Genomic DNA, 12,510 nt, shown 5'->3' with positions numbered 1-12,510 from the left:
AGGAGCCTCTGACTCCCCTCCACCAGGGAAAGCCTGTGGCAACTTCCGCAGCCTTTGTGCGCACCGGCGTGCGCGCGCGTGTGTACTTTCAGTCCTCCGCCTTCCCCGGCTCCCGAGTCTCCACCCGAGAGTCCAGACTCCCCCCACAAGAGCGTGGGTCCCCAGGGGTTCACCCGGAACTGGGGTTCAGTGCAGTCAGAACTGGGGTTCAGTGCCGTCGGAGGCTTCCTTCCCCCTTCCGCCAGAGGAAGTCAGCCAGGCTCTCAGCTGCCCTTCCTCTCTGCGCGCACAAAGCCCCTTTGCCGTACCTCCAATTCTCTGTGAGCTTTTCTCTTTCCTTCTAGTTGTAGAATTTTCACTCAGCCTGCTTTCCTGTGGTTCTGGATGGTGTCCGTTCTGTCTTTTAGTTGTAGTTTTGAAATTGTTGTGCGAGGCAGCAGTTTAGGTGTTTACCTATGCCGCCATCTTGGTTTCTCCCCTCCAGCCCTATCTTGAGCTCTGTATTAGTTTATTAGTTTCCTAGGGCTGCTATCACCAAGTACCACAATGTGGATGGTCTTATACAACAGAAATTTATTGGCTAGATGTTCAAAATCAAGGTGAGGTCAGGGTTGGTTCTCACTGGAGGCTCAGGGAGAATCTGTCCCACACCTCTCTCCCAGCTTCTGGTGGCAGCCAGTAATCTTTGGCATCCCTTGGCTTGGAGACATATCACTCCAATATCTGCCTCCATTGTCACCTGGCTTTCTCTGTGTCTCTTCTCATAAGGACATCAGTCATATTGCACTAAGGGCCTACTTACTCCAGTATGACTTCATCTTAATTTAATTACATCTGCAAAGACCCTATTTCCAAGTAGGGTCACATTCTTAGGTTCCTGGGAGGACATGAATGGTAAGACACTATGCAGCCTCCAGGAGGCCGCGGCCCTAGCTCCACCCACGCTGCCTGGTCCTCCTGGACTACTCATCTCCTAACTAGCTTCCCTCCCCTCTGCAAGGTATTGTGGAAATGTCACTTCCTCAGAGAAGCTCTCCCAAGCCCTGCAGACTAGGGTCACCCTGCCCTGTTCTGTGGGTTCACAGCACTCATCACATGGTAATTGAAGAAGTATCTGAGTGACAGTCTGGTACCCTTGCATGTGCCTCCTCTGCTATAATATGGCCTCCACCAGGACAGGAACAGGCCAACTGGATGAATAATAACAAACCTAAATTCATGACTAAAGAGGCTATCACGATAGGACAGGCCAGAGATGACTGGTCCCAAGAAATCCACTGCAGGAAGCCCACGAGGAAGGCCTCAGAGCAGTGGCCCCTGCACATGGCAGGAGATAGGTCTGCAGACCGGGCTCCACCCTTCCCTAGATGGCACATGAAGTAAAACCGACCGCTGACCATGGCTTACAAGGCCCTAAATTGTGACCTGCCCCACCCCCCTGACCTCTGCTCCATTCTGTCCTGCAGCTGCACTATTACTATTTATGCTCCATAATCCTGCCTCGCTAGTTCCTGCCTTAGGGCCTTGGCAGTCATTCTACCCATAGCCTGGAAAGTTCTGTATCCAAATTTCTACATCCTGGTTTCTTATCAGTCAGACTTCAGCTCAAATTGTCACTTCCCTGAGCACCCCATCTAACATCCACCGTCCTCCATCACACCACCCTGCTTTATTTTCCTATAGTGTTTTCAGTGTCTGCGGTGATCTGGTTCATGTATTTGCTATCTGCCACCTTATACCTCTGGAAATAGAAGTTCCATGAGGGCAGGGACCGTGTTTTTTTTGCCTTGTTCACTGCTGAGCCCTCAGTGCCTAGAGTAGAATTTGGGTCCTTACTGTTTGTTGAATGAATGAAAGTGACTTAATTTTCATTCATTCAGCTTGTTGGGGAGCACAGGAGACTTGGTTGGGAAGTTTGTAAGGAGGACATTCTGAGAAAAGGGAAGTGCACGGAAGGCCACCTGCCCTGTTTATTGGAATTCCTACTTAAGGGAATGCCGAAGGTGGTGCCCCTAATTATTCCTTGACCTTTCCAAACAAGTCAGTGCACATGCAGACCCCCAGGTGTTTACTGGAATCCTTATGCTTAAATCTTTGGGTGTCCTTGCTTAAAGAACACGACAAACACGTGTGTTCTCCCAAGATTACTTACCCTATTGATTGTATCTTAAAGATAAACTTTATCTCAAACTGCTGTTACAATAAAAGCCTAATGAAGCAGTTAATCAAGGCTGCCTGATTCCGTCAGCCAGGCACTCCCTTAGCCCTCTCTTTCACAGCAAACGTTGTGTGGGAGTAATCCATTCATTCTTCACTCAAGGGTTGTCAGACCAGGGTCTGCTGGTCAGCCCCGGCATCAACTAAATGTTTTTCATCTGTAAAAAGGGGGTAATCTTAGATACTTCATGGGAGACAACAATTTTACGGGCTTCAAAGAGTTCTTGGGAGGAAGCTGTCCATGCAGTGCCCCCAACAGAGTAAACACTCGACATATGTGAGCCTTGATTAATATCTTAGATTGACACACATCCTAACTGGAGAGGTAGTAGACAGCAGATGAAGCTATGTCCTCATCTGAAAAAATGGAAATAAGTATTCGTTTAAAAGCTTAAAGGAGTTTTATGTAAATTATGCATATTTCTCAAATTAGTGTTCCATTGATCCTTTTTGTCATAAAGCAATTATTTATGACAATAGGAAATTATGTCAATAGGAAATGGTATTGCTTGCCATTACTAAAAGGGAATATACTTAAATTTGTAGTATTTATTGGTTGTTTTGATTTTGAAAATAATACATTTTATGCAGAAAATTTGGAGACTATAGAAGAGTATAAAGAAGAAAGTTTAAGAAGTCACCCATATATAGTATGGTGCAGCCATGTGGAAAACAGTATGGAATTTCCTCAAAAATTTTAAAATGGAACTGCCTTTTGACCCAGCGATCCCCACTTCTGGGAATATATCCTAAGAATCCTGAAACACCAATCAGAAAGAATATATGTACCCCTATGTTCACAGCAGTGTTATTTATAATTGCTAAGATCTGGAAACAGCCCAAGTGCCCATCAGTAGATGAGTGGATAAAAAAGCTGTGGTACATTTACACAATGGAATACTATGCCACTGTAAAAAAAGAAGGACCTCTTACCCTTTGGGACAGTATGGATAGACCTGGAGATAATTATGCTAAGTTAAGTAAGTCAGTCAGAAAAAGACAAATACCATGTCATCTCACTAATACGTGGAATCTGATGAACAAAAATAGAACCAGAGGCATGGATATATGATACAGATTGACCATAGGGAAGGTGGGTGTGGGAGACTGGATAAAAGAAGGGATTAGCCAACGAACATATATGCATAGCCCATGGACACAGACAACAGAGTGATGAAGACCAGGGAAGGGTTAGGGGGCATGGGCTGGATGAATTGGGGCAAAGGGAAGGAAATGGGAGACATCTTAATGGCATTAACAATAAAAAAAAACAAAAAAACACAAAAGTCGCCTATAATCGCTCTCTATATTTTTTAGCTCTCGCCTTTATGCCATGGAGAAAACAATGCAAATGTAATTGTATCAGAGAGGAAATGCGAAGCCAGCAGGCTGGTGGAAGAGACAGCTAAGCATGTAGGCTGTGATTATCTTTTCATTAAATCTGCATATATACTGTGGTGTCCTCCCAGTTCTGGATTTCAGGTGTCCTGTTCTTGGGGCTGTTTTCAGTCTTGGGTTTCAGTAGATGTTCTAATATTTACTAGGACAAGTCCTCCAACACTGCTGTTATTTTCAGTTTTCTTAGCTTTCGACATTTATTTTGTTTTGGGGAGAAAATGGTCCACGTTTTGTTTACTAGGCCTGTCTTCCATTTATATCTCAGGTAAGGAATCAGTTTTAAAAAGACAACATTTGAAGTAGAAAAAGGACTAAGAAGGTCTGGGTGGTTAAGAGAGGAGGAAGGCTGGCGAGGTGGGCAGTGAGTGACATCAGAGAATAGTGGGAAGAGGAAAGACAGGTGGCAAATAAAAGAGGAGAAAGAGAGCAAAAAGCAAGAAGGATGGATGAAGAAAAGATGATAGATGGAGGGCAATGACAAGTGAACAAGGTAGGCCAGGCCCTCAGACCCAGAGCTTGGTGTGGAAAAAGGGCTTTTTCCCTCTCAGTAACAAGAGGGCACATAGACTCCTTCTATCCCTCACTGTGAGCAAAAGATTGTGACCAAATTATGGATGGATTCACCAAACTTGGGAAAGAAAGTGGGTTGGGCTTCAGAGCAGAAAGGCCAGTTTGGAATGACAATGAATATGAAGCTAATGATACAGAGGCTATGATGGTTTATATGGTCTGGGTGTGGCTATATGAGTATAAAGGTGTGAGTGAGGGAGAATCACACAGCTGGGGGTATAGCTCAGGGGTAGAGCATTTGACTGCAGATCAAGAGGTCCCCGGTTCGAATCCGGGTGCCCCCTTTGTGTGTCCCTTTTTCCAGGATTCCAGGCTCCCCGCAGCCTTCCCTGATCTCTGTAGATCCAGCATCCCCACTAGAATGAAATCAGGACCCACCCTCTCCTCTTGACTCTGTGCCCCTTTGTTAAAAGATGTCTTCACATTCTTATTTCATCCTCAGAGGAAAACTGCAAGATAGGTGTTTTCATCAGTAGTCCTCTTCTGATTGAGTACTATCTCAATCACCACCACCATCACCATCCTTATCATGGATGACGGTGACACAGAAATTTGAAGCACCTTGTCCCAAATCACAAAGTGACAGAATCAAGAGTTAAATGACTACCATGAGTCATTTAACTAGTAGTTTGTGACTACTTCACAAAAGAGGAAACCAAGGCAGTTATAAGATAAACTAGAGGCCCTATGCACGAAATTCATGCAAGAGTAGGCCTTCCTTCCACTGGCTGCTGGCACTGGCTTCCCTCCAGCGGCCAGCAGGCATCCAGGACCTGGGCTTCCCTCGCAGCCCCAGCTTCATCCAGAAGGTCGTCCAGTCTAATTAGCAAATTACGCTTTTATTATTATAGATGACTCTTGGGATGTAATGTATAGCATGGTGACTATATTGTGTATTTAAAAGTTGTTGAGAGAGTAGATCATCCAAGTTCTCATCACAAGGGAAAAAACCCTAACTATGTATGGTGAAGGATGTTAACTAGACTTACGTGATTTCTTTTTACTTTATTTGTATTAAATATTTTCCAGTTACATTGTGATATAACTGACATAAACTTGTAGTTTAGGTGTACACATAGTAACTTAATACGTGTACATATTGCAAAAGGATCACCACAATAATAACAGAGTCTTAATTTTTCTCTGTATGCTATTTTGTACATTTTCAATTCTGTTCCGTGTGAAAACATTACTCATACAAAAACTAATGAATTCACACATTTAGGAAATCTCAGTTCAAGTGCTCTGACTTCCAGAAGCCTCTTGGTCCTCTCAAAGCTCTGGCTTAGAGCCCCTCTGCTTTTCTGGGCAACCCCATTATAAGAGGGGGGGTGGAGTTTGCAGAGAGGTAGGGGATTGTCACAGGGCGGGAGAAGGGTTGGTCCTGAGGCTGCAAAGCCCTGAACACCCATCCTCCAAGGGCGGCTGAGTTGTGGCAGGATGAAGTGGTAGTCATTTAACTCTTGATTCGTCACTTACTCTGTGATTTGGGGCAAGTTGCTTCAAGTCATACTTATGAAGGTCTTAGAACAGTTTATCTAACACATTATAAATGCTCAATAAACATTATAATAGGTGTCTTGGGTGTGGCCACCCAGAAGAAAAGTCCTGAGGAGGCCTACCTATCCTAGCAGGGGGTATAGCTCAGGGGTAGAGCATTTGACTGCAGATCAAGAGGTCCCTGGTTCAAATCCAGGTGCCCCCTATGTTATTTAACTTTTACTCCAGTGGAAATATAGCTCCTTGTTATCCCACAGGCCCAGCACCATGGACTCTAAATTTCCAACACTTGCGTTAGAGACTTAAGTGTCTCTTGTGACATTCCTCATGTGTTTCATTTTTACCTCCTCAGCCATACTCATATGCTGGAGAGGTAGAGGAAGTCTGTCCTAGACTTTGTCTGTTTCTCTGGTGCCTAATTATTACCATCTTGATTTTATTTGTTTATACCAAGCTTGCTTCAAAAAATAGGATTTGAGGCAGCTTACAATAAAAGATGCAATAAAAGTCCAACTGATCAAGCAGGTATAAAAAGGCAAGGGCTGATTTATATGAGGCAGTCAAAGTCATAGAGATGGAAAGAATCATGGGGGCAAGGGGCTGGAGGTAGAAGGATGGGGGTTATTGACTAATGGGGACAGTTTCAGTTGGGGAAGATGAACATTTTCTGGAGCAGGATGGTGGTAATGGTTGCACAACATTATGAATTACTTAATACCACTGAACTGTACACTTCTAAGTGTTATGTGTATTTTACCACAATTTTAAAAACGGAAGGCAAGCCCTGGCCAGTGTACACAGTAGTTAGAGTGCAGGCCCAGGCCCCAAAGGGTCATGGGTTTCATTCCCGATCAAGGGCACATGCCTGGGTGCAGGTTCTATGCCTGGACCTAGTCCAGGCACCTGTGGGAGGCCACCAATCGATATTTCTCTTTCTCTCCACCCTCCCCACCCCCGCTCCCTCTCTCCCTTCCACTCTCTATAAAAATCAATGGAAAAAATGTTCTCAGGCTGGCCCAGCCGCCTTGGCTCAGTGGTTGAGTGTCAAGCTGTGAACCAGGAGTTCACAGTTCCATTCCTGGTCAGGCCGGGTTGCGGACTCAATCCTCAGTGTGGGGCATGCAGGAAGCAACCAATCAATTATTCTCTCTCATCCCTTTCCCTTCTCCTCTGAAATCAATAAAAATATATTTTAAAAAATATTCTCAAGTGAGGATTAACCAAAAAAACAAACACAAAACTGAAGGAAAAAGAAAAGGCAAGGACTGAATGTTTAGAAGTTACTACTGATGAATACAAAGCTTATTATCTCTGAACTTCCTGGTCATCAAACAGAAGTGAGAACATACTAATTCATCAATTGAGTAAAGTATTTTATTAATATTAGCTAGTTTTGCTCAATGGATAGAGCATCTGCCTGCGGACTGAAGAGTCCCAGGTTCGATTCTGGTCAAGGGCACATGCCTGGGTTGTGGGCTCGATCCCCACTAGGGGGAGTGCAGGAGGCAGCCGATCGGTGACACTCTCTCATCATTAATGTTTCTATCTCTCTCCCTCTCCCTTCCTCTCTGAAATCAATAAAAATATATTTTTAAATATTTTATTAGCTCTGAAAACAGCAGGCATTTATAAGATAGGTGATTGCCAGGATAGCCATGTACAGTCAATCACACAGGCTGTGTGTTGCACAACTCCACCAATTACACAGTCACCTACGGTTGCACAGCATAATGACACTAGATATTGGCCATATTTTATCCCTTTTACACACACACACACACACACACACACACACACACACACACACACAACAAAACAGAATAGGAGGCTGGGTGGCTTAAAACAATAGAGATTTATTTCTCAGTCTGAAGGTTGGAAAGTCCAAGATCAAGGTACCGGCGAATTCTGTGTCTGATGAGGACCGTTCCCTGGTCCATTTACAGCTGGCTTCTTGCGGGGTCCTCTCGTGGCCAAAGGGACAAGAGAGATCTTTTGAGCCCATTTTATAAGGGCACTAATCCCATTCATGAGACTTCCACCCTATGATCTCATCACCTCCCAAAGGGCTCACCTCAACATATTAATTTGGGGGTGATACAAACATCCAGTCGATAGTACATATGTGTATGACCCGGGAAGGATTTTTTAACACAACCCCCAAATCACAAACTATTGAAGATAAATTTGATTATACCAACATTTAAATTTTTATGTGACAAAAACTCCTTAAACAAGAGATTGAAGTTTGCAACATACTAGTATATGATGGAGAATGGATTTGTCCCAGAATATAAGCAAAATGGAAAAGTTCTGGAGATCTGTTGTACAACAATGTGGATATAGTTAACACTACTGAACTGTCCACTTATAAATGGCTAAAATGGTAAATTTTGTTGTGTTTTTCACTTCAATTTAAAAATTTTAAATTATTTAAAAAATAAGAATTCCTATACAGGAAAAAAAAAAATAGTCAACCCAACAGAAAACATACAAAGAAAGGTTAAGCAATTCACAGAAAATGTTATTTTTATAACAAATAATCATATGAAAAGATGCTCAACTTTGCTAGGAATCAGGGAAATGAAAATTAATTAAAACAATGAAGAGCCCTGGCTGGTAGCTCAATGGTTAGAGCATTGGCCTATGCACCAAAGGGTCTTGGGTTCGATTCCCTGTCAAGGGCATGTACCTGGGTTGGGGGTTCACTCCCCACCCCTGGTCAGGGTGTGCCAGAGACAACCAATTGATGTGTCTCCCTCACATCGATGTTTCTTTCTCCCATAACCCGCCTCTTTTTCACTCTGAAAAGCAATAGAAAAAATATCCTCTGGTGAGGATTTTTAAAAAATGTTTTTAAATTAATTAATTAATTAATAAATTAATAAAGAGGCACCATTTTCACTCCCCTCCCAAAACTTAGATAAGTTGAGATTTAATTAGATCAAGAGTTGGTGAGAAGAAATGGTATTTTTATTTGCTCACAATGGGAGTATACTTAGAACACTCACTATGAAGAAAATGTTGGCAATAAAAATAGTAAATATAAAAATTACATAATTCTATAATAGTACAATTAAAAGTGTGCATACAATTCAGGAGTTTCATTTCAGGGCCCCTTTGAGAAACTCTAGCATAAGTGTATCAGGAGATATGTACAAAGATGTTCATTGAAGCATCATTTGTAAAAAACAGAAAACATTTCTAGTATGTCCATTAATAGTAGAATAGGTAAATAAAACTTTTTCATTCCTATAATGTAATCAAATTAAGCAGTTAAAGGTGGTTTAACTGAGAGTCCAAAATAAAATCGGTGCAGGCGCCGAAGGCAGGAGTGAGACAGAGTGCCCTGTGGAAATCTCAGTAACGTCTGATAACTAGATTACTCACCCACCACTGGGGATAGAGGGTCAGGTTGTTGGAGATGAGACTATTGTTGAGAAACACTTATCTGGAGAGAAAGAGTCGGGGTGCTCTTCCCTGTTGGTGACATGTCCTGGAGTTGGAGTCTGCAGTGAGGTGTGTCCAGCTCTACAGGCAGAGAGGGGCCAGGTAAGTCTTTGGAATCAGCAGGTACTACCAGAGTGGGTGGGAATAAAAGGCACATGAGGGTTTCCTGTACCCCACAGGAGAGAACCATTCTGAAGCGACATCAAACTCTGAGCAAGAGGATGGGGTCATGGACCCAAACAGCGAGAGGCTGGGACACAGATCCCTGAAGCCAAGAGAAAAGTGCATTGCCAAGTGATGGAGGCAGTCAAAGGTTCCCAATGGAGGCCTCACAGGAATCCCAAGAAAACACTCCAGGAGTAATTTTAAACACTTGCCAGTCCACAGAAAGCAAATCTGTCTTACTACAGTACTCCTCTAGCAAGAGCTTTCTTATTCTCCTTTGCCTCTCCTCCTTCTCTCCCTCCTCCCCAACCTAAATGCCAGTGTAGGAAGTGGGCCTCTGTGATCCATCCCCAGCATGGTCGGCTTTTGATGGAGGTTGCTGAATTTCCCAGGGCAAACAGAATGTAGGGAGCAGGGAAGAGGATATAAGAACAAAGAACTGTGCACGTGGGCCAGCATCATGGTGGAAACCCCCAAGGCACAGCCTCAGCTAGTCAGGGGGAGGTGGAGGCAACTAGAAAAGGCCTCAGTACAATTTGTTTAAATGACCCAAGACCTAGGCTTCGTATGAGGAAACAGGTGACCCCATAGTACTCAGCTAATAAGGAAACGGAGGAGGGACTGAATAAATGGGCTGTGTTTGCTGCCCCAGGTGTGCCTGTACAACCAGACAGACACCACTCTCGAGAGCCTATTAAAAGTCTCATTTTCACCATATTTCTGTCTCTGAGTCTGTTACTTGAATTTGGACAGGTGAGCATTTCTCACTCTAGGAATGAATGCTAGGTGGGGAAGGAGAGATGAAGGACTATGTCCCAACTCTCCCACTTCTAGGGAATAACAGAAGTTGGAATCAGAATCCATTTCTGAATATTGATTTTTACATGCGATTGGATATTTTGATTACTGAATTCAGACAGCAACCCTGGGGCTTTCTGTTACCTATGATCATTAAAGTCACTTGAACAAGAAAATATTTCAGGAGAAACCAAGATGGCAGCATAGGTAAACACCTAAACTGCTGCCTTGCACAACAATTTCAAAACTACAACTAAAAGACAAAACAGACATCATCCAGAACCACAGGAAGGCTGGCTGAGTGGAAATTCTACAACTAGAAGGAAAAAGAAAAGCACACTGACACTCACAGGAACTGCGGAAGGCAGAGGTATGGAGGCACACACGCAAAGAGGGCTGGCAACTGAGTATGTGCTGGCTTTCTCAATTGGGAGGGAGACAAAAGCTCCCGACTGCCCTGAACCCCAGATTCATACGGGCGAGACTCTGGGGACCCAGACTCATACGGGGAGAAACTGGACTGTCTGGTAGCGGGCGAAACTCGAGGGCGGCTTTCTCTCAGAGATGCTTGCAGCGATTACCACAGGGCACTGAGACCCAGGGGCCTCTTAGGGCAGGGCTGACGGGAAGCAATTTCTGTTTGCTCCACCCTGAGACTCCGCCCCATCCAAGCTGAGTGTAGAGGCTTTTTCATATGAATGGCCTGGTCCTTTGAATTCTAAACTTACCTAACAAACTGCAGCTGAGTCAGTGAGACCCAGAACATCCAAAAGAAGACCCAAGGCCCCACAGTAGCTTGCATTGCTTCACAGCTGGGCCTCGTCTGGGCACCTCCAAAACCCAAACAAAGAAGAGGAATCTGCAGATCTCTCTGTAGCTCCTGCTGGGTGGCCTCAGGCAGAGGCTAAATTAATACCTCCTTGGAGATCCAAGAGCCCAGTGTACCCAGGGGTCAGAGTGGGACCATCCAGATTACAACTCCTCAGATCCATAAAGGACACACTCAGAAGGCAGACTCAGTGAGCACCAAAGCCCCACTGAAGCAAGTCTTGTCTCATAAAGGTGTCTCCAGCACAGAAGTTCTCCCATCGTAGACACAGCTGATCCTCACAGTCAATTGGCCTGGAGTTCAATTCCTCCCAGTGATACCAACAACAATCAAGACTTAACTACAGCCAAAACCGGTTTGGCTCAGTGGATAGAGCGTCAGCCTGCGGACTGAGGGGTCCCGGGTTCGATTCCGGTCAGGGGCATGTAACTTGGTTGCGGGCACATCCCCAGTGGGAGGTGTGCAGGAGGCAACTGATTGATGTTTCTGACTATCTACCCCTCTTCCTTCCTCTCTGTAAAAAATCAATAAAATATATTAAAAAAAAAAAAAAAGACTTAACTACAACAAGACTGTGCACACAGCCCACAAAGAGGTGCACCAAAAGTGTCCACCTCAGGTAACTGGGGAGGCTGAGCCACTGGGCCCTATAGGACACCTAGCACAGAAAGCCACTCTATCAACTCAGGGAAGCAGCCAAAATGTGGAGACAAAGAAACAGGTCACACATGAAAGAAATGGAGGAAAGCAAATGACTGGATATAGAGTTCAAAACCACGGTTATAATGTTTTTCAAGAATTTTCTAGAAAAGGCTGATAAATTTAGCGAGACCCTCGAGGATATGAAAAAGGACCAACTAGAAATTAAGCATACACTGACTGAAATAAAAAATAATATACAGAGGAGAGAAACCAAGATGGCAGCATAGGTAAACACCTAAACTGCTGCCTCGCACAACAATTTCAAAACTACAACTAAAAGACAGAACGGACACCATCCAGAACCACAGGAAAGCTGGCTGAGTGAAAATTCTACAACTAGAAGGAAAGAGAAAAGCTCACACAGAATTGGAGGTACGGCAAAGGGGCTTTGTGCGCGCAGAGAGGAAGGGCGGCTGAGAGCCTGGCTGACTTTCTCTGGTGGAAGGGGGAAGGAAGCCTCCGACCGCACTGAACCCCAGTTCTGACTGCACTGAACCCCAGTTCCGGGCAAACCCCTGGGGACCCACGCTCTTACAGGGGGAGTCTGGACTCTCGGGGAGTCTGGACTCTCGGGCGGAGACTCGAGCTGGGAAAGGCAGAAGTCTGAAGGCGCACGCGGGCCAGTGCGCACAAAGGCTGCGGAGGCTGCCATAGGCTTTCCCTAGTGGAAGGGAGTCAGAGGATCCTGACTGCACTGAGCCCCAGTTCTGACTGCAGTGAACCCCAGTTCCAGGCGAGCCCCTGGGGACCCACACTCTTGTGGGGGGAGTCTGGACTCTCGGGCGGAGACTCAGGAGCCGGGGAAGGCGGAGGACTGAAAGTGCGCACGCGCGCGCGTGCCAGTGCGCACAAAGGCTGCGGAAGTTGCCACAGGCTTTCCCTAG

Source organism: Plecotus auritus (assembly GCF_963455305.1).
Source record: "Plecotus auritus genome assembly, chromosome: 4".
In the NCBI taxonomy this organism is placed as follows: domain Eukaryota; kingdom Metazoa; phylum Chordata; class Mammalia; order Chiroptera; family Vespertilionidae; genus Plecotus; species Plecotus auritus.
This window is presented reverse-complemented; position numbering follows the sequence as displayed.